We start from the raw sequence: 26,625 nt of genomic DNA, 5'->3' as shown, positions 1-26,625 counted from the left end.
GCTTTTACTCAATTCGGGAACCTCACAAGCCAAATTTGTAGTATTTTGCACGAATTGCAAGAGATGTTTACAAGTCGACGGTTGAAGTGGAAGCTCGTATTGAGTTTGCTAGAGAATGATTTGCCAAGCCTTCGAAAGCTCAGTTGGTAGAGCGGAGGACTGTAGTGGTAAAACAGGCATCCTTAGGTCGCTGGTTCAAATCCGGCTTGAAGGACTTTTGCCAAATGCAAATTTTATTGAATACTTGGAAAGTAAAATACTTGGAAAATAAAATAACAGACAATTTATAATTATATTATATTTCATCACTGAAAATAGATGCCTTTTGCTTTGAGGCTGTGGCCACGTTATGTTTCTGTCCAACACCAATCTTCATTGGTTTCCTGTGAGGTGTTTCAGATCCCCATCTCTTGCTATGAACTGGCAAAACAGCAGAATCCCCTTGACAATCTTGATTTCTCAAGGGAAATGAGAGAACAGTATACACCATCCAAGATATTAAAATATTGTCAAGGCCCAACACGGCTGAATACTCTGAGGAGATGGCCTGTGAGGCGCCGCCTTTCAACTTTTCCCCCTTAGTATGGTGGTCAGTAACATGCGGGAGACTGCGGAGGGGGTCATTTTTTTCATTGGGAACTGATGTGCTTTTACTCAATTCGGGAACGTCACAAGCCAAATTTGTAGTATTTTGCACGAATTGCAAGAGATGTTTACAAGTCGACGGTTGAAGTGGAAGCTCGTATTGAGTTTGCTAGAGAACGATTTGCCAAGCCTTCGATAGCTCAGTTGGTAGAGCAGAGGACTGTAATGGTAAAACAGGCATCCTTAGGTGGCTGGTTTAAATCCGGCTCGAGGGACTTTTGCCAAATGCACATTTTATTGAATACTTGGAAAGTAAAATACTTGGAAAGTAAAATAACAGACAATTTATAATTATATTATATTTCATCACTGAAAATAGATGCCTTTTGCTTTGAGGCTGTGACCACGTTATTTTTCTGTCCAACACGAATCTTCATTGGTTTCCTGTGAGGTGTTTTGGATCCCCATCTCTTGCTATGAACTGGCAAAACAGCAGAATCCCCTTGACAATCTTGATTTCTCAAGAGAAATGAGAGAACACTATACACCATCCAAGATATTAAAATATTGTCAAGGCCCAACACGGCTGAATACTCTGAGGAGATGGCCTGTGAGGCGCCGCCTTTCAACTTTTCCCCCTTAGTATGGTGGTCAGTAACATGCGGGAGACTGCGGAGGGGGTCATTTTTTTCATTGGGAACTGATGTGCTTTTACTCAATTCGGGAACGTCACAAGCCAAATTTGTAGTATTTTGCACGAATTGCAAGAGATGTTTACAAGTCGACGGTTGAAGTGGAAGCTCGTATTGAGTTTGCTAGAGAACGATTTGCCAAGCCTTCGATAGCTCAGTTGGTAGAGGGGAGGACTATAGTGGTAAAACAGGCATCCTTAGGTCGCTGGTTCAAATCCGGCTCGAAGGACTTTTGCCAAATGCACATTTTATTGAATACTTGGAAAGTAAAATACTTGGAAAGTAAAATAACAGACAATTTATAATTATATTATATTTCATCACTGAAAATAGATGCCTTTTGCTTTGAGGCTGTGGCCACGTTATTTTTCTGTCCGACACCAATCTTCGTTGTTTTCCTGTGAGGTATTTTGGATCCCCATCTCTTGCTATGAACTGACAAAACAGCAGAATCCCCTTGACAATCTTGATTTCTCAAGGGAAATGGGAGAACACTATACACCATCCAAGATATTAAAATATTGTCAAGGCCGAACACTGATGAATACTCTGAGGAGATGGCCTGTGAGGCGCCGCCTTTCAACTTTTCCTCCTTTGTATGGTGGTCAGTAACATGCGGGAGACTGCGGAGGGGGTCATTTTTTAAATTGTGAACTGATGTGCTTTTACTCAATTCGGGAACCTCACAAGCCCAATTTGTAGTATTTTGCACGAATTGCAAGAGATGTTTGAATGTCGACGGTTGAAGTGGAAGCTCGTATTGAGCTTGCTAGAGACTGATTTGCCAAGCCTTCGATAGCTCAGTTGGTAGAGCGGAGGACTGTAGTGGTAAAACATGCATCCTTAGGTCGCTGGTTCAAATCCGGCTCGAAGGACTTTTGCCAAATGCACATTTTATTGAATACTTGGAAAGTAAAATACTTGGAAAGTAAAATAACAGACAATTTATAATTATATTATATTTCATCACTGAAAATAGATCCCTTTTGCTTTGAGGCTGTGACCACGTTATTTTTCTGTCCAACACGAATCTTCATTGGTTTCCTGTGAGGTGTTTTGGATCCCCATCTCTTGCTATGAACTGACAAAACAGCAGAATCCCCTTGACAATCTTGATTTCTCAAAGGAAATGGGAGAACACCATACACCATCCAAGATATTAAAATATTGTCAAGTCCGAACACTGATGAATACTCTGAGGAGATGGCCTGTGAGGCGCCGCCTTTCAACTTTTCCTCCTTAGTATGGTGGTCAGTAACATGCGGGAGACTGCGGAGGCGGTCATTTTTTTAATTGGGAACTGATGTGCTTTTACTCAATTCGGGAACCTCACAAGCCAAATTTGTAGTATTTTGCACGAATTGCAAGAGATGTTTGCATGTCGACGGTTGAAGTGGAAGCTCGAATTGAGCTTTCTAGAGAATGGTTTGCCAAGCCTTCGATAGCTCAGTTGGTAGAGGAGAGGACTGTAGTGGTAAAACAGGCATCCTTAGGTCGCTGGTTCAAATCCGGCTCGAAGGACTTTTGCCAAATCCAAATTTTATTGAATACTTGGAAAGTAAAATACTTGGAAAATAGCATAACAGACAATTTATAATTATATTATATTTCATCACTGAAAATAGATGCCTTTTGCTTTGAGGCTGTGGCCACATTATTTTTCTGTCCAACACCAATCTTCTTTGGTTTCCTGTGAGGTGTTTTTTTGATCCCCATCTCTTGCTATGAACTGGCAAAACAGCATAATCCCCTTGACAATCTTGATTTCTCAAGGAAAATGAGAGAACACTATACACCATCCAAGATATTAAAATATTGTCAAGGCCCAACGAGGCTGAATACTCTGAGGAGATGGCCTTTGAGGTGCCGCCTTTCAACTTTTCCCCCTTAGTATGGTGGTCAGTAACATGCGGGAGACTGCGGAGGGGGTCATTTTTTTAATTGGGAACTGATGTGCTTTTACTCAATTCGGGAACCTCACAAGCCAAATTTGTAGTATTTTGCACGAATTGCAAGAGATGTTTACAAGTCGACGGTTGAAGTGGAAGCTCGTATTGAGTTTGCTAGAGAATGATTTGCCAAGCCTTCGATAGCTCGTCGCTGGTTCAAATCCGTCTCAAAGGACTTTTGCCAAGTGCACATTTTATTGAATACTTGGAAAGTAAAATACTTGGAAAGTAAAATAACAGACAATTTATAATTATATTATATTTCATCACTGAAAATAGATGCCTTTTGCTTTGAGGCTGTGGCCACGTTATTTTTCTGTCCGACACCAATCTTCGTTGGTTTCCTGTGAGGTATTTTGGATCCCCATCTCTTGCTATGAACTGACAAAACAGCAGAATCCCCTTGACAATCTTGATTTCTCAAGGGAAATGGGAGAACACTATACACCATCCAAGATATTAAAATATTGTCAAGGCCGAACACTGATGAATACTCTGAGGAGATGGCCTGTGAGGCACCGCCTTTCAACTTTTCCTCCTTATTATGGTGGTCAGTAACATGCGGGAGACTGCGGAGGGGGTCATTTTTTTAATTGTGAACTGATGTGCTTTTACTCAATTCGGGAACCTCACAAGCCAAATTTGTAGTATTTTGCACAAATTGCAAGAGATGTTTGAATGTCGACGATTGAAGTGGAAGCTCGTATTGAGCTTGCTAGAGACTGATTTGCCAAGCCTTCGATAGCTCAGTTGGTAGAGCGGAGGACTGTAGTGGTAAAACAGGCATCCTTAGGTCGCTGGTTCAAATCCGGCTTGAAGGACTTTTGCCAAATGCACATTTTATTGAATACTTGGAAAGTAAAATACTTGGAAAGTAAAATAGCAGACAATTTATAATTATATTATATTTCATCACTGAAAATAGATGCCTTTTGCTTTGAGGCTGTGACCATGTTATATTTCTGTCCAACACGAATCTTCATTGGTTTCCTGTGAGGTGTTTTGGATCCCCATCTCTTGCTATGAACTGGCAAAACAGCAGAATCCCCTTGACAATCTTGATTTCTCAAGGGAAATGAGAGAACACTATACACCATCCAAGATATTAAAATATTGTCAAGGCCCAACGCGGCTGAATACTCTGAGGAGATGGCCTGTGAGGTGCCGCCTTTCAACTTTTCCCCCTTAGTATGGTGGTCAGTAACATGCGGGAGACTGCGGAGGGGGTCATTTTTTTAATTGGGAACTGATGTGCTTTTACTCAATTCGGGAACCTCACAAGCCAAATTTGTAGTATTTTGCACGAATTGCAAGAGATGTTTACAAGTCGACGGTTGAAGTGGAAGCTCGTATTGAGTTTGCTAGAGTTGATTTGCCAAGCCTTCGATAGCTCAGTTGGTAGAGCGGAGGACTATAGTGGTAAAACAGGCATCCTTAGGTCGCTGGTTCAAATCCGGCTCAAAGGACTTTTGCCAAATGCACATTTTATTGAATACTTGGAAAGTAAAATACTTGGAAAGTAAAATAACAGACAATTTATAATTATATTATATTTCATCACTGAAAATAGATGCCTTTTGCTTTGAGGCTGTGGCCACGTTATTTTTCTGTCCAACACGAATCTTCATTGGTTTCCTGTCAGGTGTTTTGGATCCCCATCTCTTGCTATGAACTGGCAAAACAGCAGAATCCCCTTGACAATCTTGATTTCTCAAGGGAAATGAGAGAACACTATACACCATCCAAGATATTAAAATATTGTCAAGGCCCAACACGGCTGAATACTCTGAGGAGATGGCCTGTGAGGCGCCGCCTTTCAACTTTTCCCCCTTAGTATAGTGGTCATTAACATGCGGGAGACTGCGGAGGGGGTCATTTTTTTAATTGGGAACTGATGTGCTTTTACTCAATTCGGGAACCTCACAAGCCAAATTTGTAGTATTTTGCACGAATTGCAAGAGATGTTTACAAGTGGACGGTTGAAGTGGAAGCTCGTATTGAGTTTGCTAGAGAATGATTTGCCAAGCCTTCGATAGCTCGTCGCTGATTCAAATCCGGCTCGAAGGACTTTTGCCAAATGCACATTTTATTGAATACTTGGAAAGTAAAATACTTGGAAAGTAAAATAACAGACAATTTATAATTATATTATATTTCATCACTGAAAATAGATGCCTTTTGCTTTGAGGCTGTGGCCACGTTATTTTTCTGTCCGACACCAATCTTCGTTGTTTTCCTGTGAGGTATTTTGGATCCCCATCTCTTGCTATGAACTGACAAAACAGCAGAATCCCCTTGACAATCTTGATTTCTCAAGGGAAATGGGAGAACACTATACACCATCCAAGATATTAAAATATTGTCAAGGCCCAACACGGCTGAATACTCTGAGGAGATGGCCTGTGAGGCGCGCCTTTCAACTTTTCCCCCTTAGTATGGTGGTCATTAACATGCGGGAGACTGCGGAGGGGGTCATTTTTTTAATTGGGAACTGATGTGCTTTTACTCAATTCGGGAACCTCACAAGCCAAATTTGTAGTATTTTGCACGAATTGCAAGAGATGTTTGCATGTCGACGGTTGAAGTGGAAGCTCGAATTGAGCTTGCTAGAGTTGATTTGCCAAGCCTTCGGTAGCTCAGTTGGTAGAGCGGAGGACTGTAGTGGTAAAACAGGCATCCTTAGGTCACTGGTTCAAATCCGGTTCGAAGGACTTTTGCCAAATGCACATTTTATTGAATACTTGGAAAGTAAAATACTTGGAAAGTAAAATAACAGACAATTTATAATTATATTATATTTCATCACTGAAAATAGATGCCTTTTGCTTTGAGGCTGTGACCACGTTATTTTTCTGTCCAACACGAATCTTCATTGGTTTCCTGTGAGGTGTTTTGGATCCCCATCTCTTGCTATGAACTGGCAAAACAGCAGAATCCCCTTGACAATCTTGATTTCTCAAGAGAAATGAGAGAACACTATACACCATCCAAGATATTAAAAAATTGTCAAGGCCCAACGCGGCTGAATACTCTGAGGAGATGGCCTGTGAGGTGCCGCCTTTCAACTTTTCCCCCTTAGTATGGTGGTCAGTAACATGCGGGCGACTGCGGAGGGGGTCATTTTTTTAATTGGGAACTGATGTGCTTTTACTCAATTCGGGAACCTCACAAGCCAAATTTGTAGTATTTTGCACGAATTGCAAGAGATGTTTACAAGTCGACGGTTGAAGTGGAAGCTCGTATTGAGTTTGCTAGAGAATGATTTGCCAAGCCTTCGAAAGCTCAGTTGGTAGAGCGGAGGACTGTAGTGGTAAAACAGGCATCCTTAGGTCGCTGCTTCAAATCCGGCTTGAAGGACTTTTGCCAAATGCAAATTTTATTGAATACTTGGAAAGTAAAATACTTGGAAAATAAAATAACAGACAATTTATAATTATATTATATTTCATCACTGAAAATAGATGCCTTTTGCTTTGAGGCTGTGGCCACGTTATGTTTCTGTCCAACACCAATCTTCATTGGTTTCCTGTGAGGTGTTTCAGATCCCCATCTCTTGCTATGAACTGGCAAAACAGCAGAATCCCCTTGACAATCTTGATTTCTCAAGGGAAATGAGAGAACAGTATACACCATCCAAGATATTAAAATATTGTCAAGGCCCAACACGGCTGAATACTCTGAGGAGATGGCCTGTGAGGCGCCGCCTTTCAACTTTTCCCCCTTAGTATGGTGGTCAGTAACATGCGGGAGACTGCGGAGGGGGTCATTTTTTTCATTGGGAACTGATGTGCTTTTACTCAATTCGGGAACGTCACAAGCCAAATTTGTAGTATTTTGCACGAATTGCAAGAGATGTTTACAAGTCGACGGTTGAAGTGGAAGCTCGTATTGAGTTTGCTAGAGAACGATTTGCCAAGCCTTCGATAGCTCAGTTGGTAGAGCAGAGGACTGTAATGGTAAAACAGGCATCCTTAGGTGGCTGGTTTAAATCCGGCTCGAGGGACTTTTGCCAAATGCACATTTTATTGAATACTTGGAAAGTAAAATACTTGGAAAGTAAAATAACAGACAATTTATAATTATATTATATTTCATCACTGAAAATAGATGCCTTTTGCTTTGAGGCTGTGACCACGTTATTTTTCTGTCCAACACGAATCTTCATTGGTTTCCTGTGAGGTGTTTTGGATCCCCATCTCTTGCTATGAACTGGCAAAACAGCAGAATCCCCTTGACAATCTTGATTTCTCAAGAGAAATGAGAGAACACTATACACCATCCAAGATATTAAAATATTGTCAAGGCCCAACACGGCTGAATACTCTGAGGAGATGGCCTGTGAGGCGCCGCCTTTCAACTTTTCCCCCTTAGTATGGTGGTCAGTAACATGCGGGAGACTGCGGAGGGGGTCATTTTTTTCATTGGGAACTGATGTGCTTTTACTCAATTCGGGAACGTCACAAGCCAAATTTGTAGTATTTTGCACGAATTGCAAGAGATGTTTACAAGTCGACGGTTGAAGTGGAAGCTCGTATTGAGTTTGCTAGAGAACGATTTGCCAAGCCTTCGATAGCTCAGTTGGTAGAGGGGAGGACTATAGTGGTAAAACAGGCATCCTTAGGTCGCTGGTTCAAATCCGGCTCGAAGGACTTTTGCCAAATGCACATTTTATTGAATACTTGGAAAGTAAAATACTTGGAAAGTAAAATAACAGACAATTTATAATTATATTATATTTCATCACTGAAAATAGATGCCTTTTGCTTTGAGGCTGTGGCCACGTTATTTTTCTGTCCGACACCAATCTTCGTTGTTTTCCTGTGAGGTATTTTGGATCCCCATCTCTTGCTATGAACTGACAAAACAGCAGAATCCCCTTGACAATCTTGATTTCTCAAGGGAAATGGGAGAACACTATACACCATCCAAGATATTAAAATATTGTCAAGGCCGAACACTGATGAATACTCTGAGGAGATGGCCTGTGAGGCGCCGCCTTTCAACTTTTCCTCCTTTGTATGGTGGTCAGTAACATGCGGGAGACTGCGGAGGGGGTCATTTTTTAAATTGTGAACTGATGTGCTTTTACTCAATTCGGGAACCTCACAAGCCCAATTTGTAGTATTTTGCACGAATTGCAAGAGATGTTTGAATGTCGACGGTTGAAGTGGAAGCTCGTATTGAGCTTGCTAGAGACTGATTTGCCAAGCCTTCGATAGCTCAGTTGGTAGAGCGGAGGACTGTAGTGGTAAAACATGCATCCTTAGGTCGCTGGTTCAAATCCGGCTCGAAGGACTTTTGCCAAATGCACATTTTATTGAATACTTGGAAAGTAAAATACTTGGAAAGTAAAATAACAGACAATTTATAATTATATTATATTTCATCACTGAAAATAGATCCCTTTTGCTTTGAGGCTGTGACCACGTTATTTTTCTGTCCAACACGAATCTTCATTGGTTTCCTGTGAGGTGTTTTGGATCCCCATCTCTTGCTATGAACTGACAAAACAGCAGAATCCCCTTGACAATCTTGATTTCTCAAAGGAAATGGGAGAACACCATACACCATCCAAGATATTAAAATATTGTCAAGGCCGAACACTGATGAATACTCTGAGGAGATGGCCTGTGAGGCGCCGCCTTTCAACTTTTCCTCCTTAGTATGGTGGTCAGTAACATGCGGGAGACTGCGGAGGCGGTCATTTTTTTAATTGGGAACTGATGTGCTTTTACTCAATTCGGGAACCTCACAAGCCAAATTTGTAGTATTTTGCACGAATTGCAAGAGATGTTTGCATGTCGACGGTTGAAGTGGAAGCTCGAATTGAGCTTTCTAGAGAATGGTTTGCCAAGCCTTCGATAGCTCAGTTGGTAGAGGAGAGGACTGTAGTGGTAAAACAGGCATCCTTAGGTCGCTGGTTCAAATCCGGCTCGAAGGACTTTTGCCAAATCCAAATTTTATTGAATACTTGGAAAGTAAAATACTTGGAAAATAGCATAACAGACAATTTATAATTATATTATATTTCATCACTGAAAATAGATGCCTTTTGCTTTGAGGCTGTGGCCACATTATTTTTCTGTCCAACACCAATCTTCTTTGGTTTCCTGTGAGGTGTTTTTTTGATCCCCATCTCTTGCTATGAACTGGCAAAACAGCATAATCCCCTTGACAATCTTGATTTCTCAAGGAAAATGAGAGAACACTATACACCATCCAAGATATTAAAATATTGTCAAGGCCCAACGAGGCTGAATACTCTGAGGAGATGGCCTTTGAGGTGCCGCCTTTCAACTTTTCCCCCTTAGTATGGTGGTCAGTAACATGCGGGAGACTGCGGAGGGGGTCATTTTTTTAATTGGGAACTGATGTGCTTTTACTCAATTCGGGAACCTCACAAGCCAAATTTGTAGTATTTTGCACGAATTGCAAGAGATGTTTACAAGTCGACGGTTGAAGTGGAAGCTCGTATTGAGTTTGCTAGAGAATGATTTGCCAAGCCTTCGATAGCTCAGTTGGTAGAGCGGAGGACTGTAGTGGTAAAACATGCATCCTTAGGTCGCTGGTTCAAATCCGGCTCGATGGACTTTTGCCAAATGCACATTTTATTGAATACTTGGAAAGTAAAATACTTGGAAAGTAAAATAACAGACAATTTATAATTATATTATATTTCATCACTGAAAATAGATCCCTTTTGCTTTGAGGCTGTGACCACGTTATTTTTCTGTCCAACACGAATCTTCATTGGTTTCCTGTGAGGTGTTTTGGATCCCCATCTCTTGCTATGAACTGACAAAACAGCAGAATCCCCTTGACAATCTTGATTTCTCAAAGGAAATGGGAGAACACCATACACCATCCAAGATATTAAAATATTGTCAAGGCCGAACACTGATGAATACTCTGAGGAGATGGCCTGTGAGGCGCCGCCTTTCAACTTTTCCTCCTTAGTATGGTGGTCAGTAACATGCGGGAGACTGCGGAGGCGGTCATTTTTTTAATTGGGAACTGATGTGCTTTTACTCAATTCGGGAACCTCACAAGCCAAATTTGTAGTATTTTGCACGAATTGCAAGAGATGTTTGCATGTCGACGGTTGAAGTGGAAGCTCGAATTGAGCTTTCTAGAGAATGGTTTGCCAAGCCTTCGATAGCTCAGTTGGTAGAGGAGAGGACTGTAGTGGTAAAACAGGCATCCTTAGGTCGCTGGTTCAAATCCGGCTCGAAGGACTTTTGCCAAATCCAAATTTTATTGAATACTTGGAAAGTAAAATACTTGGAAAATAGCATAACAGACAATTTATAATTATATTATATTTCATCACTGAAAATAGATGCCTTTTGCTTTGAGGCTGTGGCCACATTATTTTTCTGTCCAACACCAATCTTCTTTGGTTTCCTGTGAGGTGTTTTTTTGATCCCCATCTCTTGCTATGAACTGGCAAAACAGCATAATCCCCTTGACAATCTTGATTTCTCAAGGAAAATGAGAGAACACTATACACCATCCAAGATATTAAAATATTGTCAAGGCCCAACGAGGCTGAATACTCTGAGGAGATGGCCTTTGAGGTGCCGCCTTTCAACTTTTCCCCCTTAGTATGGTGGTCAGTAACATGCGGGAGACTGCGGAGGGGGTCATTTTTTTAATTGGGAACTGATGTGCTTTTACTCAATTCGGGAACCTCACAAGCCAAATTTGTAGTATTTTGCACGAATTGCAAGAGATGTTTACAAGTCGACGGTTGAAGTGGAAGCTCGTATTGAGTTTGCTAGAGAATGATTTGCCAAGCCTTCGATAGCTCGTCGCTGGTTCAAATCCGTCTCAAAGGACTTTTGCCAAGTGCACATTTTATTGAATACTTGGAAAGTAAAATACTTGGAAAGTAAAATAACAGACAATTTATAATTATATTATATTTCATCACTGAAAATAGATGCCTTTTGCTTTGAGGCTGTGGCCACGTTATTTTTCTGTCCGACACCAATCTTCGTTGGTTTCCTGTGAGGTATTTTGGATCCCCATCTCTTGCTATGAACTGACAAAACAGCAGAATCCCCTTGACAATCTTGATTTCTCAAGGGAAATGGGAGAACACTATACACCATCCAAGATATTAAAATATTGTCAAGGCCGAACACTGATGAATACTCTGAGGAGATGGCCTGTGAGGCACCGCCTTTCAACTTTTCCTCCTTATTATGGTGGTCAGTAACATGCGGGAGACTGCGGAGGGGGTCATTTTTTTAATTGTGAACTGATGTGCTTTTACTCAATTCGGGAACCTCACAAGCCAAATTTGTAGTATTTTGCACAAATTGCAAGAGATGTTTGAATGTCGACGATTGAAGTGGAAGCTCGTATTGAGCTTGCTAGAGACTGATTTGCCAAGCCTTCGATAGCTCAGTTGGTAGAGCGGAGGACTGTAGTGGTAAAACAGGCATCCTTAGGTCGCTGGTTCAAATCCGGCTCGAAGGACTTTTGCCAAATGCACATTTTATTGAATACTTGGAAAGTAAAATACTTGGAAAGTAAAATAGCAGACAATTTATAATTATATTATATTTCATCACTGAAAATAGATGCCTTTTGCTTTGAGGCTGTGACCATGTTATATTTCTGTCCAACACGAATCTTCATTGGTTTCCTGTGAGGTGTTTTGGATCCCCATCTCTTGCTATGAACTGGCAAAACAGCAGAATCCCCTTGACAATCTTGATTTCTCAAGGGAAATGAGAGAACACTATACACCATCCAAGATATTAAAATATTGTCAAGGCCCAACGCGGCTGAATACTCTGAGGAGATGGCCTGTGAGGTGCCGCCTTTCAACTTTTCCCCCTTAGTATGGTGGTCAGTAACATGCGGGAGACTGCGGAGGGGGTCATTTTTTTAATTGGGAACTGATGTGCTTTTACTCAATTCGGGAACCTCACAAGCCAAATTTGTAGTATTTTGCACGAATTGCAAGAGATGTTTACAAGTCGACGGTTGAAGTGGAAGCTCGTATTGAGTTTGCTAGAGTTGATTTGCCAAGCCTTCGATAGCTCAGTTGGTAGAGCGGAGGACTATAGTGGTAAAACAGGCATCCTTAGGTCGCTGGTTCAAATCCGGCTCAAAGGACTTTTGCCAAATGCACATTTTATTGAATACTTGGAAAGTAAAATACTTGGAAAGTAAAATAACAGACAATTTATAATTATATTATATTTCATCACTGAAAATAGATGCCTTTTGCTTTGAGGCTGTGGCCACGTTATTTTTCTGTCCAACACGAATCTTCATTGGTTTCCTGTCAGGTGTTTTGGATCCCCATCTCTTGCTATGAACTGGCAAAACAGCAGAATCCCCTTGACAATCTTGATTTCTCAAGGGAAATGAGAGAACACTATACACCATCCAAGATATTAAAATATTGTCAAGGCCCAACACGGCTGAATACTCTGAGGAGATGGCCTGTGAGGCGCCGCCTTTCAACTTTTCCCCCTTAGTATAGTGGTCATTAACATGCGGGAGACTGCGGAGGGGGTCATTTTTTTAATTGGGAACTGATGTGCTTTTACTCAATTCGGGAACCTCACAAGCCAAATTTGTAGTATTTTGCACGAATTGCAAGAGATGTTTACAAGTGGACGGTTGAAGTGGAAGCTCGTATTGAGTTTGCTAGAGAATGATTTGCCAAGCCTTCGATAGCTCGTCGCTGATTCAAATCCGGCTCAAAGGACTTTTGCCAAATGCACATTTTATTGAATACTTGGAAAGTAAAATACTTGGAAAGTAAAATAACAGACAATTTATAATTATATTATATTTCATCACTGAAAATAGATGCCTTTTGCTTTGAGGCTGTGGCCACATTATTTTTCTGTCCGACACCAATCTTCGTTGTTTTCCTGTGAGGTATTTTGGATCCCCATCTCTTGCTATGAACTGACAAAACAGCAGAATCCCCTTGACAATCTTGATTTCTCAAGGGAAATGGGAGAACACTATACACCATCCAAGATATTAAAATATTGTCAAGGCCGAACACTGATGAATACTCTGAGGAGATGGCCTGTGAGGCGCCGCCTTTCAACTTTTCCTCCTTTGTATGGTGGTCAGTAACATGCGGGAGACTGCGGAGGGGGTCATTTTTTAAATTGTGAACTGATGTGCTTTTACTCAATTCGGGAACGTCACAAGCCAAATTTGTAGTATTTTGCACGAATTGCAAGAGATGTTTACAAGTCGACGGTTGAAGTGGAAGCTCGTATTGAGTTTGCTAGAGAACGATTTGCCAAGCCTTCGATAGCTCAGTTGGTAGAGCAGAGGACTATAGTGGTAAAACAGGCATCCTTAGGTCGCTGGTTCAAATCCGGCTCGAAGGACTTTTGCCAAATGCACATTTTATTGAATACTTGGAAAGTAAAATACTTGGAAAGTAAAATAACAGACAATTTATAATTATATTATATTTCATCACTGAAAATAGATGCCTTTTGCTTTGAGGCTGTGGCCACGTTATTTTTCTGTCCGACACCAATCTTCGTTGTTTTCCTGTGAGGTATTTTGGATCCCCATCTCTTGCTATGAACTGACAAAACAGCAGAATCCCCTTGACAATCTTGATTTCTCAAGGGAAATGGGAGAACACTATACACCATCCAAGATATTAAAATATTGTCAAGGCCCAACACGGCTGAATACTCTGAGGAGATGGCCTGTGAGGCGCGCCTTTCAACTTTTCCCCCTTAGTATGGTGGTCATTAACATGCGGGAGACTGCGGAGGGGGTCATTTTTTTAATTGGGAACTGATGTGCTTTTCCTCAATTCGGGAACCTCACAAGCCAAATTTGTAGTATTTTGCACGAATTGCAAGAGATGTTTGCATGTCGACGGTTGAAGTGGAAGCTCGAATTGAGCTTGCTAGAGTTGATTTGCCAAGCCTTCGGTAGCTCAGTTGGTAGAGCGGAGGACTGTAGTGGTAAAACAGGCATCCTTAGGTCACTGGTTCAAATCCGGTTCGAAGGACTTTTGCCAAATGCACATTTTATTGAATACTTGGAAAGTAAAATACTTGGAAAGTAAAATAACAGACAATTTATAATTATATTATATTTCATCACTGAAAATAGATGCCTTTTGCTTTGAGGCTGTGACCACGTTATTTTTCTGTCCAACACGAATCTTCATTGGTTTCCTGTGAGGTGTTTTGGATCCCCATCTCTTGCTATGAACTGGCAAAACAGCAGAATCCCCTTGACAATCTTGATTTCTCAAGAGAAATGAGAGAACACTATACACCATCCAAGATATTAAAAAATTGTCAAGGCCCAACGCGGCTGAATACTCTGAGGAGATGGCCTGTGAGGTGCCGCCTTTCAACTTTTCCCCCTTAGTATGGTGGTCAGTAACATGCGGGCGACTGCGGAGGGGGTCATTTTTTTAATTGGGAACTGATGTGCTTTTACTCAATTCGGGAACCTCACAAGCCAAATTTGTAGTATTTTGCACGAATTGCAAGAGATGTTTACAAGTCGACGGTTGAAGTGGAAGCTCGTATTGAGTTTGCTAGAGAATGATTTGCCAAGCCTTCGAAAGCTCAGTTGGTAGAGCGGAGGACTGTAGTGGTAAAACAGGCATCCTTAGGTCGCTGGTTCAAATCCGGCTTGAAGGACTTTTGCCAAATGCAAATTTTATTGAATACTTGGAAAGTAAAATACTTGGAAAATAAAATAACAGACAATTTATAATTATATTATATTTCATCACTGAAAATAGATGCCTTTTGCTTTGAGGCTGTGGCCACGTTATGTTTCTGTCCAACACCAATCTTCATTGGTTTCCTGTGAGGTGTTTCAGATCCCCATCTCTTGCTATGAACTGGCAAAACAGCAGAATCCCCTTGACAATCTTGATTTCTCAAGGGAAATGAGAGAACAGTATACACCATCCAAGATATTAAAATATTGTCAAGGCCCAACACGGCTGAATACTCTGAGGAGATGGCCTGTGAGGCGCCGCCTTTCAACTTTTCCCCCTTAGTATGGTGGTCAGTAACATGCGGGAGACTGCGGAGGGGGTCATTTTTTTAATTGGGAACTGATGTGCTTTTACTCAATTCGGGAACGTCACAAGCCAAATTTGTAGTATTTTGCACGAATTGCAAGAGATGTTTACAAGTCGACGGTTGAAGTGGAAGCTCGTATTGAGTTTGCTAGAGAACAATTTGCCAAGCCTTCGATAGCTCAGTTGGTAGAGCAGAGGACTGTAATGGTAAAACAGGCATCCTTAGGTGGCTGGTTCAAATCCGGCTCGAGGGACTTTTGCCAAATGCACATTTTATTGAATACTTGGAAAGTAAAATACTTGGAAAGTAAAATAACAGACAATTTATAATTATATTATATTTCATCACTGAAAATAGATGCCTTTTGCTTTGAGGCTGTGACCACGTTATTTTTCTGTCCAACACGAATCTTCATTGGTTTCCTGTGAGGTGTTTTGGATCCCCATCTCTTGCTATGAACTGGCAAAACAGCAGAATCCCCTTGACAATCTTGATTTCTCAAGAGAAATGAGAGAACACTATACACCATCCAAGATATTAAAATATTGTCAAGGCCCAACGCGGCTGAATACTCTGAGGAGATGGCCTGTGAGGTGCCGCCTTTCAACTTTTCCCCCTTAGTATGGTGGTCAGTAACATGCGGGCGACTGCGGAGGGGGTCATTTTTTTAATTGGGAACTGATGTGCTTTTACTCAATTCGGGAACCTCACAAGCCAAATTTGTAGTATTTTGCACGAATTGCAAGAGATGTTTACAAGTCGACGGTTGAAGTGGAAGCTCGTATTGAGTTTGCTAGAGAATGATTTGCCAAGCCTTCGAAAGCTCAGTTGATAGAGCGGAGGACTGTAGTGGTAAAACAGGCATCCTTAGGTCGCTGGTTCAAATCCGGCTCGAAGGACTTTTGCCAAATGCAAATTTTATTGAATACTTGGAAAGTAAAATACTTGGAAAATAAAATAACAGACAATTTATAATTATATTATATTTCATCACTGAAAATAGATGCCTTTTGCTTTGAGGCTGTGGCCACGTTATGTTTCTGTCCAACACCAATCTTCATTGGTTTCCTGTGAGGTGTTTCAGATCCCCATCTCTTGCTATGAACTGGCAAAACTGCCGAATCCCCTTGACAATCTTGATTTCTCAAGGGAAATGAGAGAACAGTATACACCATCCAAGATATTAAAATATTGTCAAGGCCCAACACGGCTGAATACTCTGAGGAGATGGCCTGTGAGGCGCCGCCTTTCAACTTTTCCCCCTTAGTATGGTGGTCAGTAACATGCGGGAGACTGCGGAGGGGGTCATTTTTTTCATTGGGAACTGATGTGCTTTTACTCAATTCGGGAACGTCACAAGCCAAATTTGTAGTATTTTGCACGAATTGCAAGAGATGTTTACAAGTCGACGGTTGAAGTAGAAGCTCGTATTGAGTTTGCTAGAGAACTATTTGCCAAGCCTTCGATAGCTCAGTTGGTAGAGCAGAGGACTGTAATGGTAAAACAGGCATCCTTAGGTGGCTGGTTCAAATCCGGCTCGAGGGACTTTTGGCAAATGCACATTTTATTGAATACTTGGAAAGTAAAATACTTGGAAAGTAAAATAACAGACAATTTATAATTATATTATATTTCATCACTGAAAATAGATGCCTTTTGCTTTGAGGCTGTGGCCACGTTATTTTTCTGTCCGACACCAATCTTCGTTGGTTTCCTGTGAGGTATTTTGGATCCCCATCTCTTGCTATGAACTGACAAAACAGCAGAATCCCCTTGACAATCTTGATTTCTCAAGGGAAATGGGAGAACACTATACACCATCCAAGATATTAAAATATTGTCAAGGCCGAACACTGATGAATACTCTGAGGAGATGGCCTGTGAGGCGCCGCCTTTCAACTTTTCCTCCTTTGTATGGTGGTCAGTAACATGCGGGAGACTGCGGAGGGGGTCATTTTTTTAATTGGGAACTGATGTGCTTTTACTCAATTCGGGAACGTCACAAGCCAAATTTGTAGTATTTTGCACGAATTGCAAGAGATGTTTACAAGTCGACGGTTGAAGTGGAAGCTCGTATTGAGTTTGCTAGAGAACAATTTGCCAAGCCTTCGATAGCTCAGTTGGTAGAGCAGAGGACTGTAATGGTAAAACAGGCATCCTTAGGTGGCTGGTTCAAATCCGGCTCGAGGGACTTTTGCCAAATGCACATTTTATTGAATACTTGGAAAGTAAAATACTTGGAAAGTAAAATAACAGACAATTTATAATTATATTATATTTCATCACTGAAAATAGATGCCTTTTGCTTTGAGGCTGTGACCATGTTATATTTCTGTCCAACACGAATCTTCATTGGTTTCCTGTGAGGTGTTTTGGATCCCCATCTCTTGCTATGAACTGGCAAAACAGCAGAATCCCCTTGACAATCTTGATTTCTCAAGGGAAATGAGAGAACACTATACACCATCCAAGATATTAAAATATTGTCAAGGCCCAACGCGGCTGAATACTCTGAGGAGATGGCCTGTGAGGTGCCGCCTTTCAACTTTTCCCCCTTAGTATGGTGGTCAGTAACATGCGGGAGACTGCGGAGGGGGTCATTTTTTTAATTGGGAACTGATGTGCTTTTACTCAATTCGGGAACCTCACAAGCCAAATTTGTAGTATTTTGCACGAATTGCAAGAGATGTTTACAAGTCGACGGTTGAAGTGGAAGCTCGTATTGAGTTTGCTAGAGTTGATTTGCCAAGCCTTCGATAGCTCAGTTGGTAGAGCGGAGGACTATAGTGGTAAAACAGGCATCCTTAGGTCGCTGGTTCAAATCCGGCTCAAAGGACTTTTGCCAAATGCACATTTTATTGAATACTTGGAAAGTAAAATACTTGGAAAGTAAAATAACAGACAATTTATAATTATATTATATTTCATCACTGAAAATAGATGCCTTTTGCTTTGAGGCTGTGGCCACGTTATTTTTCTGTCCAACACGAATCTTCATTGGTTTCCTGTCAGGTGTTTTGGATCCCCATCTCTTGCTATGAACTGGCAAAACAGCAGAATCCCCTTGACAATCTTGATTTCTCAAGGGAAATGAGAGAACACTATACACCATCCAAGATATTAAAATATTGTCAAGGCCCAACACGGCTGAATACTCTGAGGAGATGGCCTGTGAGGCGCCGCCTTTCAACTTTTCCCCCTTAGTATAGTGGTCATTAACATGCGGGAGACTGCGGAGGGGGTCATTTTTTTAATTGGGAACTGATGTGCTTTTACTCAATTCGGGAACCTCACAAGCCAAATTTGTAGTATTTTGCACGAATTGCAAGAGATGTTTACAAGTGGACGGTTGAAGTGGAAGCTCGTATTGAGTTTGCTAGAGAATGATTTGCCAAGCCTTCGATAGCTCGTCGCTGATTCAAATCCGGCTCGAAGGACTTTTGCCAAATGCACATTTTATTGAATACTTGGAAAGTAAAATACTTGGAAAGTAAAATAACAGACAATTTATAATTATATTATATTTCATCACTGAAAATAGATGCCTTTTGCTTTGAGGCTGTGGCCACGTTATTTTTCTGTCCGACACCAATCTTCGTTGTTTTCCTGTGAGGTATTTTGGATCCCCATCTCTTGCTATGAACTGACAAAACAGCAGAAACCCCTTGACAATCTTGATTTCTCAAGGGAAATGGGAGAACACTATACACCATCCAAGATATTAAAATATTGTCAAGGCCCAACACGGCTGAATACTCTGAGGAGATGGCCTGTGAGGCGCGCCTTTCAACTTTTCCCCCTTAGTATGGTGGTCATTAACATGCGGGAGACTGCGGAGGGGGTCATTTTTTTAATTGGGAACTGATGTGCTTTTACTCAATTCGGGAACCTCACAAGCCAAATTTGTAGTATTTTGCACGAATTGCAAGAGATGTTTGCATGTCGACGGTTGAAGTGGAAGCTCGAATTGAGCTTGCTAGAGTTGATTTGCCAAGCCTTCGGTAGCTCAGTTGGTAGAGCGGAGGACTGTAGTGGTAAAACAGGCATCCTTAGGTCACTGGTTCAAATCCGGTTCGAAGGACTTTTGCCAAATGCACATTTTATTGAATACTTGGAAAGTAAAATACTTGGAAAGTAAAATAACAGACAATTTATAATTATATTATATTTCATCACTGAAAATAGATGCCTTTTGCTTTGAGGCTGTGACCACGTTATTTTTCTGTCCAACACGAATCTTCATTGGTTTCCTGTGAGGTGTTTTGGATCCCCATCTCTTGCTATGAACTGGCAAAACAGCAGAATCCCCTTGACAATCTTGATTTCTCAAGAGAAATGAGAGAACACTGTACACCATCCAAGATATTAAAAAATTGTCAAGGCCCAACGCGGCTGAATACTCTGAGGAGATGGCCTGTGAGGTGCCGCCTTTCAACTTTTCCCCCTTAGTATGGTGGTCAGTAACATGCGGGCGACTGCGGAGGGGGTCATTTTTTTAATTGGGAACTGATGTGCTTTTACTCAATTCGGGAACCTCACAAGCCAAATTTGTAGTATTTTGCACGAATTGCAAGAGATGTTTACAAGTCGACGGTTGAAGTGGAAGCTCGTATTGAGTTTGCTAGAGAATGATTTGCCAAGCCTTCGAAAGCTCAGTTGGTAGAGCGGAGGACTGTAGTGGTAAAACAGGCATCCTTAGGTCGCTGCTTCAAATCCGGCTTGAAGGACTTTTGCCAAATGCAAATTTTATTGAATACTTGGAAAGTAAAATACTTGGAAAATAAAATAACAGACAATTTATAATTATATTATATTTCATCACTGAAAATAGATGCCTTTTGCTTTGAGGCTGTGGCCACGTTATGTTTCTGTCCAACACCAATCTTCATTGGTTTCCTGTGAGGTGTTTCAGATCCCCATCTCTTGCTATGAACTGGCAAAACAGCAGAATCCCCTTGACAATCTTGATTTCTCAAGGGAAATGAGAGAACAGTATACACCATCCAAGATATTAAAATATTGTCAAGGCCCAACACGGCTGAATACTCTGAGGAGATGGCCTGTGAGGCGCCGCCTTTCAACTTTTCCCCCTTAGTATGGTGGTCAGTAACATGCGGGAGACTGCGGAGGGGGTCATTTTTTTCATTGGGAACTGATGTGCTTTTACTCAATTCGGGAACGTCACAAGCCAAATTTGTAGTATTTTGCACGAATTGCAAGAGATGTTTACAAGTCGACGGTTGAAGTGGAAGCTCGTATTGAGTTTGCTAGAGAACGATTTGCCAAGCCTTCGATAGCTCAGTTGGTAGAGCAGAGGACTGTAATGGTAAAACAGGCATCCTTAGGTGGCTGGTTTAAATCCGGCTCGAGGGACTTTTGCCAAATGCACATTTTATTGAATACTTGGAAAGTAAAATACTTGGAAAGTAAAATAACAGACAATTTATAATTATATTATATTTCATCACTGAAAATAGATGCCTTTTGCTTTGAGGCTGTGACCACGTTATTTTTCTGTCCAACACGAATCTTCATTGGTTTCCTGTGAGGTGTTTTGGATCCCCATCTCTTGCTATGAACTGGCAAAACAGCAGAATCCCCTTGACAATCTTGATTTCTCAAGAGAAATGAGAGAACACTATACACCATCCAAGATATTAAAATATTGTCAAGGCCCAACACGGCTGAATACTCTGAGGAGATGGCCTGTGAGGCGCCGCCTTTCAACTTTTCCCCCTTAGTATGGTGGTCAGTAACATGCGGGAGACTGCGGAGGGGGTCATTTTTTTCATTGGGAACTGATGTGCTTTTACTCAATTCGGGAACGTCACAAGCCAAATTTGTAGTATTTTGCACGAATTGCAAGAGATGTTTACAAGTCGACGGTTGAAGTGGAAGCTCGTATTGAGTTTGCTAGAGAACGATTTGCCAAGCCTTCGATAGCTCAGTTGGTAGAGGGGAGGACTATAGTGGTAAAACAGGCATCCTTAGGTCGCTGGTTCAAATCCGGCTCGAAGGACTTTTGCCAAATGCACATTTTATTGAATACTTGGAAAGTAAAATACTTGGAAAGTAAAATAACAGACAATTTATAATTATATTATATTTCATCACTGAAAATAGATGCCTTTTGCTTTGAGGCTGTGGCCACGTTATTTTTCTGTCCGACACCAATCTTCGTTGTTTTCCTGTGAGGTATTTTGGATCCCCATCTCTTGCTATGAACTGACAAAACAGCAGAATCCCCTTGACAATCTTGATTTCTCAAGGGAAATGGGAGAACACTATACACCATCCAAGATATTAAAATATTGTCAAGGCCGAACACTGATGAATACTCTGAGGAGATGGCCTGTGAGGCGCCGCCTTTCAACTTTTCCTCCTTTGTATGGTGGTCAGTAACATGCGGGAGACTGCGGAGGGGGTCATTTTTTAAATTGTGAACTGATGTGCTTTTACTCAATTCGGGAACCTCACAAGCCCAATTTGTAGTATTTTGCACGAATTGCAAGAGATGTTTGAATGTCGACGGTTGAAGTGGAAGCTCGTATTGAGCTTGCTAGAGACTGATTTGCCAAGCCTTCGATAGCTCAGTTGGTAGAGCGGAGGACTGTAGTGGTAAAACATGCATCCTTAGGTCGCTGGTTCAAATCCGGCTCGAAGGACTTTTGCCAAATGCACATTTTATTGAATACTTGGAAAGTAAAATACTTGGAAAGTAAAATAACAGACAATTTATAATTATATTATATTTCATCACTGAAAATAGATCCCTTTTGCTTTGAGGCTGTGACCACGTTATTTTTCTGTCCAACACGAATCTTCATTGGTTTCCTGTGAGGTGTTTTGGATCCCCATCTCTTGCTATGAACTGACAAAACAGCAGAATCCCCTTGACAATCTTGATTTCTCAAAGGAAATGGGAGAACACCATACACCATCCAAGATATTAAAATATTGTCAAGGCCGAACACTGATGAATACTCTGAGGAGATGGCCTGTGAGGCGCCGCCTTTCAACTTTTCCTCCTTAGTATGGTGGTCAGTAACATGCGGGAGACTGCGGAGGCGGTCATTTTTTTAATTGGGAACTGATGTGCTTTTACTCAATTCGGGAACCTCACAAGCCAAATTTGTAGTATTTTGCACGAATTGCAAGAGATGTTTGCATGTCGACGGTTGAAGTGGAAGCTCGAATTGAGCTTTCTAGAGAATGGTTTGCCAAGCCTTCGATAGCTCAGTTGGTAGAGGAGAGGACTGTAGTGGTAAAACAGGCATCCTTAGGTCGCTGGTTCAAATCCGGCTCGAAGGACTTTTGCCAAATCCAAATTTTATTGAATACTTGGAAAGTAAAATACTTGGAAAATAGCATAACAGACAATTTATAATTATATTATATTTCATCACTGAAAATAGATGCCTTTTGCTTTGAGGCTGTGGCCACATTATTTTTCTGTCCAACACCAATCTTCTTTGGTTTCCTGTGAGGTGTTTTTTTGATCCCCATCTCTTGCTATGAACTGGCAAAACAGCATAATCCCCTTGACAATCTTGATTTCTCAAGGAAAATGAGAGAACACTATACACCATCCAAGATATTAAAATATTGTCAAGGCCCAACGAGGCTGAATACTCTGAGGAGATGGCCTTTGAGGTGCCGCCTTTCAACTTTTCCCCCTTAGTATGGTGGTCAGTAACATGCGGGAGACTGCGGAGGGGGTCATTTTTTTAATTGGGAACTGATGTGCTTTTACTCAATTCGGGAACCTCACAAGCCAAATTTGTAGTATTTTGCACGAATTGCAAGAGATGTTTACAAGTCGACGGTTGAAGTGGAAGCTCGTATTGAGTTTGCTAGAGAATGATTTGCCAAGCCTTCGATAGCTCAGTTGGTAGAGCGGAGGACTGTAGTGGTAAAACATGCATCCTTAGGTCGCTGGTTCAAATCCGGCTCGAAGGACTTTTGCCAAATGCACATTTTATTGAATACTTGGAAAGTAAAATACTTGGAAAGTAAAATAACAGACAATTTATAATTATATTATATTTCATCACTGAAAATAGATCCCTTTTGCTTTGAGGCTGTGACCACGTTATTTTTCTGTCCAACACGAATCTTCATTGGTTTCCTGTGAGGTGTTTTGGATCCCCATCTCTTGCTATGAACTGACAAAACAGCAGAATCCCCTTGACAATCTTGATTTCTCAAAGGAAATGGGAGAACACCATACACCATCCAAGATATTAAAATATTGTCAAGGCCGAACACTGATGAATACTCTGAGGAGATGGCCTGTGAGGCGCCGCCTTTCAACTTTTCCTCCTTAGTATGGTGGTCAGTAACATGCGGGAGACTGCGGAGGCGGTCATTTTTTTAATTGGGAACTGATGTGCTTTTACTCAATTCGGGAACCTCACAAGCCAAATTTGTAGTATTTTGCACGAATTGCAAGAGATGTTTGCATGTCGACGGTTGAAGTGGAAGCTCGAATTGAGCTTTCTAGAGAATGGTTTGCCAAGCCTTCGATAGCTCAGTTGGTAGAGGAGAGGACTGTAGTGGTAAAACAGGCATCCTTAGGTCGCTGGTTCAAATCCGGCTCGAAGGACTTTTGCCAAATCCAAATTTTATTGAATACTTGGAAAGTAAAATACTTGGAAAATAGCATAACAGACAATTTATAATTATATTATATTTCATCACTGAAAATAGATGCCTTTTGCTTTGAGGCTGTGGCCACATTATTTTTCTGTCCAACACCAATCTTCTTTGGTTTCCTGTGAGGTGTTTTTTTGATCCCCATCTCTTGCTATGAACTGGCAAAACAGCATAATCCCCTTGACAATCTTGATTTCTCAAGGAAAATGAGAGAACACTATACACCATCCAAGATATTAAAATATTGTCAAGGCCCAACGAGGCTGAATACTCTGAGGAGATGGCCTTTGAGGTGCCGCCTTTCAACTTTTCCCCCTTAGTATGGTGGTCAGTAACATGCGGGAGACTGCGGAGGGGGTCATTTTTTTAATTGGGAACTGATGTGCTTTTACTCAATTCGGGAACCTCACAAGCCAAATTTGTAGTATTTTGCACGAATTGCAAGAGATGTTTACAAGTCGACGGTTGAAGTGGAAGCTCGTATTGAGTTTGCTAGAGAATGATTTGCCAAGCCTTCGATAGCTCGTCGCTGGTTCAAATCCGTCTCAAAGGACTTTTGCCAAGTGCACATTTTATTGAATACTTGGAAAGTAAAATACTTGGAAAGTAAAATAACAGACAATTTATAATTATATTATATTTCATCACTGAAAATAGATGCCTTTTGCTTTGAGGCTGTGGCCACGTTATTTTTCTGTCCGACACCAATCTTCGTTGGTTTCCTGTGAGGTATTTTGGATCCCCATCTCTTGCTATGAACTGACAAAACAGCAGAATCCCCTTGACAATCTTGATTTCTCAAGGGAAATGGGAGAACACTATACACCATCCAAGATATTAAAATATTGTCAAGGCCGAACACTGATGAATACTCTGAGGAGATGGCCTGTGAGGCACCGCCTTTCAACTTTTCCTCCTTATTATGGTGGTCAGTAACATGCGGGAGACTGCGGAGGGGGTCATTTTTTTAATTGTGAACTGATGTGCTTTTACTCAATTCGGGAACCTCACAAGCCAAATTTGTAGTATTTTGCACAAATTGCAAGAGATGTTTGAATGTCGACGATTGAAGTGGAAGCTCGTATTGAGCTTGCTAGAGACTGATTTGCCAAGCCTTCGATAGCTCAGTTGGTAGAGCGGAGGACTGTAGTGGTAAAACAGGCATCCTTAGGTCGCTGGTTCAAATCCGGCTCGAAGGACTTTTGCCAAATGCACATTTTATTGAATACTTGGAAAGTAAAATACTTGGAAAGTAAAATAGCAGACAATTTATAATTATATTATATTTCATCACTGAAAATAGATGCCTTTTGCTTTGAGGCTGTGACCATGTTATATTTCTGTCCAACACGAATCTTCATTGGTTTCCTGTGAGGTGTTTTGGATCCCCATCTCTTGCTATGAACTGGCAAAACAGCAGAATCCCCTTGACAATCTTGATTTCTCAAGGGAAATGAGAGAACACTATACACCATCCAAGATATTAAAATATTGTCAAGGCCCAACGCGGCTGAATACTCTGAGGAGATGGCCTGTGAGGTGCCGCCTTTCAACTTTTCCCCCTTAGTATGGTGGTCAGTAACATGCGGGAGACTGCGGAGGGGGTCATTTTTTTAATTGGGAACTGATGTGCTTTTACTCAATTCGGGAACCTCACAAGCCAAATTTGTAGTATTTTGCACGAATTGCAAGAGATGTTTACAAGTCGACGGTTGAAGTGGAAGCTCGTATTGAGTTTGCTAGAGTTGATTTGCCAAGCCTTCGATAGCTCAGTTGGTAGAGCGGAGGACTATAGTGGTAAAACAGGCATCCTTAGGTCTCTGGTTCAAATCCGGCTCAAAGGACTTTTGCCAAATGCACATTTTATTGAATACTTGGAAAGTAAAATACTTGGAAAGTAAAATAACAGACAATTTATAATTATATTATATTTCATCACTGAAAATAGATGCCTTTTGCTTTGAGGCTGTGGCCACGTTATTTTTCTGTCCAACACGAATCTTCATTGGTTTCCTGTCAGGTGTTTTGGATCCCCATCTCTTGCTATGAACTGGCAAAACAGCAGAATCCCCTTGACAATCTTGATTTCTCAAGGGAAATGAGAGAACACTATACACCATCCAAGATATTAAAATATTGTCAAGGCCCAACACGGCTGAATACTCTGAGGAGATGGCCTGTGAGGCGCCGCCTTTCAACTTTTCCCCCTTAGTATAGTGGTCATTAACATGCGGGAGACTGCGGAGGGGGTCATTTTTTTAATTGGGAACTGATGTGCTTTTACTCAATTCGGGAACCTCACAAGCCAAATTTGTAGTATTTTGCACGAATTGCAAGAGATGTTTACAAGTGGACGGTTGAAGTGGAAGCTCGTATTGAGTTTGCTAGAGAATGATTTGCCAAGCCTTCGATAGCTCGTCGCTGATTCAAATCCGGCTCAAAGGACTTTTGCCAAATGCACATTTTATTGAATACTTGGAAAGTAAAATACTTGGAAAGTAAAATAACAGACAATTTATAATTATATTATATTTCATCACTGAAAATAGATGCCTTTTGCTTTGAGGCTGTGGCCACATTATTTTTCTGTCCGACACCAATCTTCGTTGTTTTCCTGTGAGGTATTTTGGATCCCCATCTCTTGCTATGAACTGACAAAACAGCAGAATCCCCTTGACAATCTTG

The 26,625-nt window shown here is 41.2% G+C and overlaps 15 non-coding genes across 15 annotated transcripts; all 15 read left to right on the top strand.

Annotated features, from left to right (window-relative positions):
* The first annotated feature begins 1,420 nt into the window (after nt 1–1,420).
* On the top strand, nt 1,421–1,506 carry TRNAY-AUA (transfer RNA tyrosine (anticodon AUA)). The gene is given in 2 exon segments: nt 1,421–1,457; nt 1,471–1,506. It is a non-coding gene; the product is annotated as a tRNA-Tyr (tRNA).
* Nucleotides 1,507–2,066: 560 nt separating this feature from the next.
* Nucleotides 2,067–2,152, top strand: TRNAY-GUA (transfer RNA tyrosine (anticodon GUA)). The gene is given in 2 exon segments: nt 2,067–2,103; nt 2,117–2,152. It is a non-coding gene; the product is annotated as a tRNA-Tyr (tRNA).
* Nucleotides 2,153–3,961: 1,809 nt separating this feature from the next.
* On the top strand, nt 3,962–4,047 carry TRNAY-GUA (transfer RNA tyrosine (anticodon GUA)). The gene is given in 2 exon segments: nt 3,962–3,998; nt 4,012–4,047. It is a non-coding gene; the product is annotated as a tRNA-Tyr (tRNA).
* Nucleotides 4,048–4,606: 559 nt separating this feature from the next.
* Nucleotides 4,607–4,692, top strand: TRNAY-AUA (transfer RNA tyrosine (anticodon AUA)). Its single transcript is given in 2 exon segments — nt 4,607–4,643; nt 4,657–4,692. It is a non-coding gene; the product is annotated as a tRNA-Tyr (tRNA).
* Nucleotides 4,693–7,789: 3,097 nt separating this feature from the next.
* Nucleotides 7,790–7,875, top strand: TRNAY-AUA (transfer RNA tyrosine (anticodon AUA)). Its single transcript is given in 2 exon segments — nt 7,790–7,826; nt 7,840–7,875. It is a non-coding gene; the product is annotated as a tRNA-Tyr (tRNA).
* A 560-nt stretch (nt 7,876–8,435) lies between these two features.
* TRNAY-GUA (transfer RNA tyrosine (anticodon GUA)) lies at nt 8,436–8,521 on the top strand. Its single transcript is given in 2 exon segments — nt 8,436–8,472; nt 8,486–8,521. It is a non-coding gene; the product is annotated as a tRNA-Tyr (tRNA).
* Nucleotides 8,522–11,624: 3,103 nt separating this feature from the next.
* TRNAY-GUA (transfer RNA tyrosine (anticodon GUA)) lies at nt 11,625–11,710 on the top strand. Its single transcript is given in 2 exon segments — nt 11,625–11,661; nt 11,675–11,710. It is a non-coding gene; the product is annotated as a tRNA-Tyr (tRNA).
* Nucleotides 11,711–12,269: 559 nt separating this feature from the next.
* Nucleotides 12,270–12,355, top strand: TRNAY-AUA (transfer RNA tyrosine (anticodon AUA)). The gene is given in 2 exon segments: nt 12,270–12,306; nt 12,320–12,355. It is a non-coding gene; the product is annotated as a tRNA-Tyr (tRNA).
* A 1,161-nt stretch (nt 12,356–13,516) lies between these two features.
* TRNAY-AUA (transfer RNA tyrosine (anticodon AUA)) lies at nt 13,517–13,602 on the top strand. Its single transcript is given in 2 exon segments — nt 13,517–13,553; nt 13,567–13,602. It is a non-coding gene; the product is annotated as a tRNA-Tyr (tRNA).
* A 4,433-nt stretch (nt 13,603–18,035) lies between these two features.
* On the top strand, nt 18,036–18,121 carry TRNAY-AUA (transfer RNA tyrosine (anticodon AUA)). Its single transcript is given in 2 exon segments — nt 18,036–18,072; nt 18,086–18,121. It is a non-coding gene; the product is annotated as a tRNA-Tyr (tRNA).
* Nucleotides 18,122–21,218: 3,097 nt separating this feature from the next.
* TRNAY-AUA (transfer RNA tyrosine (anticodon AUA)) lies at nt 21,219–21,304 on the top strand. Its single transcript is given in 2 exon segments — nt 21,219–21,255; nt 21,269–21,304. It is a non-coding gene; the product is annotated as a tRNA-Tyr (tRNA).
* Nucleotides 21,305–21,864: 560 nt separating this feature from the next.
* On the top strand, nt 21,865–21,950 carry TRNAY-GUA (transfer RNA tyrosine (anticodon GUA)). The gene is given in 2 exon segments: nt 21,865–21,901; nt 21,915–21,950. It is a non-coding gene; the product is annotated as a tRNA-Tyr (tRNA).
* Nucleotides 21,951–23,158: 1,208 nt separating this feature from the next.
* Nucleotides 23,159–23,244, top strand: TRNAY-GUA (transfer RNA tyrosine (anticodon GUA)). The gene is given in 2 exon segments: nt 23,159–23,195; nt 23,209–23,244. It is a non-coding gene; the product is annotated as a tRNA-Tyr (tRNA).
* A 1,809-nt stretch (nt 23,245–25,053) lies between these two features.
* On the top strand, nt 25,054–25,139 carry TRNAY-GUA (transfer RNA tyrosine (anticodon GUA)). The gene is given in 2 exon segments: nt 25,054–25,090; nt 25,104–25,139. It is a non-coding gene; the product is annotated as a tRNA-Tyr (tRNA).
* Nucleotides 25,140–25,698: 559 nt separating this feature from the next.
* Nucleotides 25,699–25,784, top strand: TRNAY-AUA (transfer RNA tyrosine (anticodon AUA)). The gene is given in 2 exon segments: nt 25,699–25,735; nt 25,749–25,784. It is a non-coding gene; the product is annotated as a tRNA-Tyr (tRNA).
* The last annotated feature ends 841 nt before the right edge of the window (nt 25,785–26,625 follow it).

The sequence above is a fragment of the Ambystoma mexicanum genome, chromosome 1p (genome assembly GCF_040938575.1).
Source record: "Ambystoma mexicanum isolate Mex_15411 chromosome 1p, UKY_AmexF1_1, whole genome shotgun sequence".
Lineage (NCBI taxonomy): Eukaryota > Metazoa > Chordata > Amphibia > Caudata > Ambystomatidae > Ambystoma > Ambystoma mexicanum.
The sequence above is the reverse complement of the archived record's forward strand: the minus strand, read 5'-3'. Positions and strand labels throughout refer to the sequence as shown.